Raw genomic sequence first — 6,000 nt, forward strand, 5'->3', positions numbered from 1 at the left:
ACACGACAGTCCATCGGGAGGGCATTTTGGTGTAAGGAAAACCCTTCAGCGAATTCGGGAACGGTTTTATTGGATGAACAGTTCCGACGATGTAAAAGACTGGTGTAAGAAATGTACTATTTGTGCCACGAGTAACGGGCCTTACCGAAAAAGGAGAGCTCCTACGAGACAATATAATGTTGGAAGCCCGTTTGAAAGAATAGCTTTGGACATCGCTGGGCCATTTCCAGAAAGTGAAAATGGAGGCAAGTACATGCTGGTAGTAATGGATTACTTTACTAAGTGGGTAGAGATTTACGCACTTCCCGACCAGAAGGCCGCCACCGTTGCAGATAAGTTGATCCAAGAATATATCAGCCGATTTGGAGTGCCTTTGGAGATACATAGTAACCAAGGCAGGAACTTCGAAAGCGATCTATTCCAAGGAATATGTGATAGACTAGGCATGAAGAAAACAAGAACTACCGCGTATCATCCGCAATCGGATGGTATGGTAGAACGAATGAATAGGACAGTTGGCAAGTATTTGACAAAGATGGTGTCCGATCATCAGCGAGACTGGGACCAATACCTTCCGTTCCTCACAATGGCCTACAGATCTGCTGTTAACGAATCAACAGGCCAGACACCAGCCAAAGTCCTATTCGGACGCGAAATGCGACTACCTTGTGATCTCGAGTTTGGATGTAAACCTGGAGAAGATGTAGCAGGTGAAGATTATGTGATCGAATTACGAAGAAGAATGGACGATGTACATGAGTTGGTCCGTTCCCACCTTCAGATCGCTAGCGACAGAATGAAGAAACGGTACGATACACAAGCCGAAAAGGGTTGCTTTAAGAAGAACGACAAAGTATGGCTGTATAATCCCAAGAAGCGAAAAGGTTGTTCTCCCAAATTGCAGCAGTTTTGGGAAGGTCCATACCTCATTATGGAGAAGATCAACGATGTCATCTACCGAATAAGCAAGATTCCGAGGGGAAAGCCGATGATAGTACACCATAACCGGTTGGAGTCTTTCGAAGGTGACCACAACGTAGATGAAGAAGTGGAAGTAAACCAAGTCCACGATGTGTCTGACCTCACGTTTGAGGAATTCATGGGTGCCTATGGAGGTACTGGTAAAGCGAGACGTGGTGTTACCACTGAAGAAAAGCAAGATCTACTCGCGCTCCCCGATGACTACTCGCTGGCCCTTACCATCCCGGCCAGTATCAAAGACGCACCAGGGTTGGCATCCGTCTTTCGAAGGAAGTTTGGTCGAGTTGCAGAACTTCAATGCCAAGTGCCAGCTCCCGGTAAAACCTTGAAACTCCAAGATGCATCACGTTACCTTTTCTACCTGGTAACAAAAGACACTGCCCGTGACCAACCTACCTACCTTACTTCAATTGAGAGAGCACGTACTGGAGTCCGACGTGCAAAAGTTAGCCATGCCAAAGTTAGAGTGCCGCCAATTAGATTGGAGGGTTATCCGAAATATGGTGGAAGAGATCTTTAAAGACACCGAAGTCCAGGTGTTAGTCTGTTGCAATCCGCATAGTTACTGGTGCGGAGAGAAAACCGTCCCTTGTCATTTTTATACAACTGGAAGTTGTAAAAGAGGGTCCAGTTGCCGATACCAGCATACCGTTCCGGTTCCAGTCCCGACAAGGTTCCAGGAGGAACAATCTTTTAAGAGGGGGGCAATGTTACGATAAATTCTGACCCAAAACCGTAAATATATTTATTACTAATATTTTCATTCATTCACGTATTTTTTAGGTAATGCCTACCTGACACACGATGGGTCCCCCTTTGTAATAAAAACAACAATTCGAACCTTCTGGAGACAAGCCGATTTAACCATACCGGTTCTGAGAACAATTCGCCGCTCTGTCTAGAAGGCCGTAGACGTTTCTAGTCTAACAGTAGTGAATATATAACAGGACTTTTTGGAGAATAGAAAACAGTTAATTCTGAAGACGCGCTCGCGATAAAATGTTACGTTCGCTTTTTAATAAATTATGTATATTTAGTGATAAATAAATTAATATCAGTTATTGTGCTTTTTAATGAATTAAGATAAGAACAAGACATTATAAATTAAATAGACATTGAAATAAAATCATCACAATATCATCCGCATATCTAAGGTGATTTAGGTACTTTCCGTTAATACATATTCCTCTGTTTTCCCAATCTGTTGATTTTATTATATCTTCGAGGATCAAGGTAAACAGTTTAGGTGAGATTATATCGCCTTGTCGGACTCTTCGTTTAACTTTTATATTATCCGTTATTAATTTGTCATCCAGAATTACAATCATTGTTGCGTTTTGGTAAATATCATGTATCAATTGTCGGTATCTTGAATCTATGCTACTATTGACCAGAGCTTCTTCCACCGCCCAGTGTTCAATGCTGTCGAAAGCCTTTTCATAATCTACGAATGCTAAGTACAGCGGAAGGTTGTATTCATTGGTTTTCTCAATTAAGATTTTAAGCGCATGTAGATGGTCGATTGTGCTGTATCCTTTCCTGAATCCGGCCTGTTCCACTGGTTGGTAGTTATCAAGTTTATAGGTTAGTCGGTTGTTTATTATTCTTATGAAGGTTTTATATAGTTGTGACAAAAGGGAAATAGGACGGTAGTTGTTTAGGTCTGTTCGGTCTCCTTTCTTATGTCGTTAAATTTTTTTTATCGTGTCTCCTCCTTCTTTTAGCAGTTCCGCCAGTATTTTGTCCTCACCGGCCGCTTTATTTCTTTTCATGTCGTTTATGGATTTTTCGATTTCATCTTCAGTTATTTCTGGTAATATCTCTGAGCCAACATTTTGTATTTTCCTCAAGAGATTCTGTTTAGATGATAGTAGTGGGTGGATAAGCTTTCCTTATATACCAATAAATAATATGCGGTCCTCAATAGTGAGCTCCTTTACTAATAGATTTACTGAGTACTGGTTTTTAAAAAATACACAAACTACTTTAATCTTTAACTCTTTACTTTGTATCAGCTGCGTTTCACGAAGGCATTATTGTCTACCTCTAAACTTGAATTTGTTTGAGTAATTGATAAAAAAATATAAAAATAAGCAGGTTGCTATTAAAGATAAAATAAATATATAGTGGAGAGGTATACAGAAAAGTGGTAATTTTTTACCGCACAACATTAATCCATAGTTAAACAAATTTTGTAGAATTATTGAAAATAAAAGTTTTCAGTGATTTTTTGCTTGATATTATTTGTATATGGGATTGTCTCAATTCTTCTTCTTCTTCTAAAGGCACTACAACCCTTTGTGGGTCTTGGCCTGCTTAACAACGTTCTTCCATTCTGCCCTGCCGGATACTTTCCTTCGCCACTGCCTGGTGTTCATGGTTTTAAGATCTTCTTTTACATCGTCTATCCACCTTTTACGGTGTTTTAAGGTTTGGTTAAACAGAGGAATTATCAAAAACTACCACAACATTTTTGAAAAACCCAGCGACATGTCAATTTTTGATTAAAGGGACGACATTGTTCCGGTATTTTCGATTATTTTACTTTCACCCCTAAGCCAGAGTAAGAATCACCCCAACATTTTTTAATAGCAATGGGGGTCATGTCATATAGGATATCGTTTTAAGGCCCATACAATTCCCTGTCTTTAAATTTTGTCCAATACTTTATTTTATTTAATATTGTTCTGAAGCTATTTTCTTGTGGCATTTTAAATTAATTACCATTTAAATGGGAATAAGCCACAATTAAAGATTAAAATACGTTTATTGACGTTTCAATTTCCACTTCGGAAATCGTTCTCAAAATTGTATTTTGAGAACGATTTCCGAAGTGGAAATTGAAACGTCAATAAACGTATTTTAATCTTTAATTGTGGCTTATTCCCATTTAAATAGTAATTAATTTATTTTATTTATTTAAAAAGGCTTTTAAACTTTAAATTGTATTTACCTACTTAATTAGTTAGTAGATTTAGTACGCCAATGATTTAGATTTTAATTTCTTCGCACAGCTTTGTTTTTTGTCACACTAATAAATGATATGATATGAACAAAAAGAATATGAAATTAGAGGATTGTCTTGTGAATATCAGTTGTAAGCATTAATTTGTAGTCTTTGAAAATGTATTACCATGGTTTATTCCATTCCGGAAAGAGTAGATATCCTTTCGTTGTATTTTATGAATAATGAATGTGTCAATATGACAGGTTAGCAATTTAATGAACGACAGGAAGATAAACATGACAGTAGGAAATATGCTTTGGAATTATTAAACAATCAGTCATGAAATGAAACATGCCAGTAAGTTGGGCCTGTAAATTAATGAACCTAGTGAAGTTGCAGTATTAGGACATTATCATCTAGATTCCATGGTAAGTACGAGGAAAGTAGCGGTTGTATGAAATCAACTGAACTAGCGTTCAATCCATTTTGAAAAAGAACAAATTCTATCCATATAAAATATACTTAGTGCAGGAACTTAATGAGGATGATTATGACCGCCGTTTGCAGCTTTGTGAAATAATCAGTGGGCGAGCGGTGACCGATCCCCAATTTCGTTTTAACATTTTTTTCTCCGATAAATGCACTTTTTCATAAATAAAACTGTAAATAGTCACAATTACCGTTATTGGTCTAATTAAAATCCCAGGATTTTCTATGAGGTGCATACACAGCAACCGCAAAAATTAAATGTATGGGGCTGGTAGCTTTGATGATCGACTGGTGGGACCATTTTTTAAGTTGGCAATTCTACTGACGCAATGTATTTACAATTACTGGAAGACGTGATTAGTTCTACCTTCACTGATATTATTGAAAATTATCAATGATATGATAAAGATCATTTGATTTTCCAACAGGACGTTTCTCCTCCGCATTATGCTTTAGTTGCTCGGCAATATTTAAACCAAACATCTTCACGGTATTGGATTTATAGGAGAGACAGCATCGAATGGTCTCCTCGGTTACCAGATTTGTATCCCCTGGATTTTTTTGTGGGGACACCTAAAAAGTAAAATCTATGGACACCACCCGTATCTTTAGAAGATTTACGCCAACGGATTTTCAACGACTGTTCAAGTCTCTACGCAAATCAGAGCATCAGTTTCATCATTTGGTCAACTAAGAAATAAGTAACCAGCTAAAAAAATTAATTTTAAAATGTATTTTTTTTAATAAATCAAATTATCTACTTACTGGACCGAATTTAAATACTAATCTGTAGGGAACTGCAAGGGCTTTCAAACGATATCTTATTTGATCCCCACTCCATTAAAAAATGTTGTCGTGATTCTTACCCTGACTTAGGAGTCAATGTAAAATAGTCGAAAATATCGGAAAATTGTGTCTACTATAATAAAGTAAAAATGTTCTTGTAGTCTAAGCCGGTCGTTAAATCTCTGTTGCTCTTATCTGGGTTGTACGGAGGTTCGGAAATATATATATATATATATATATATATATATATATATATATATATATATATATATATATATATATATATATATATATATATATTCCATGCATTCCATGTCCTATCCACCTCAGACGTCCTATCTTAATAATATATGTAATAGTTCCACTTTGAGCTAGTTATAAATTCGCCAAAAGTGTTGTCGAAAACTTGTGAATTTTCTTATCTCTTTAAGTAAAGGCTTCTCCTTCCATTTTATAAATTTGATTTTATAATTTTTTATTTCTCCCGTTCTGGGACAAGTCTAAATGCTAGTAATATACAAGTGCTATAATGATAATTTCTACGATCATTCTTTTCCCTTTTGAAAAAGTATTACCGCCAATAAATTTACAAAAACAGTTTATTTACAACAAACTGCTAGGAAAACAGACCGTTTCGTTTTTTTTTTAAGTAAGCAAGCCTGTAGCTAACTTATTAAGAACTAGTGTGATATATTTTTTGATATGCTTCAGCTCTGCCTATTCTATGCTATTGTTTATCTTAACAATTTTCAGAAGTACAAGTCTAGGAAATACAATAAACTGTAATGAAAGCAAAA

This window comes from Diabrotica undecimpunctata, chromosome 4 (genome assembly GCF_040954645.1).
Source record: "Diabrotica undecimpunctata isolate CICGRU chromosome 4, icDiaUnde3, whole genome shotgun sequence".
Classification (NCBI taxonomy): Eukaryota; Metazoa; Arthropoda; class Insecta; order Coleoptera; family Chrysomelidae; genus Diabrotica; species Diabrotica undecimpunctata.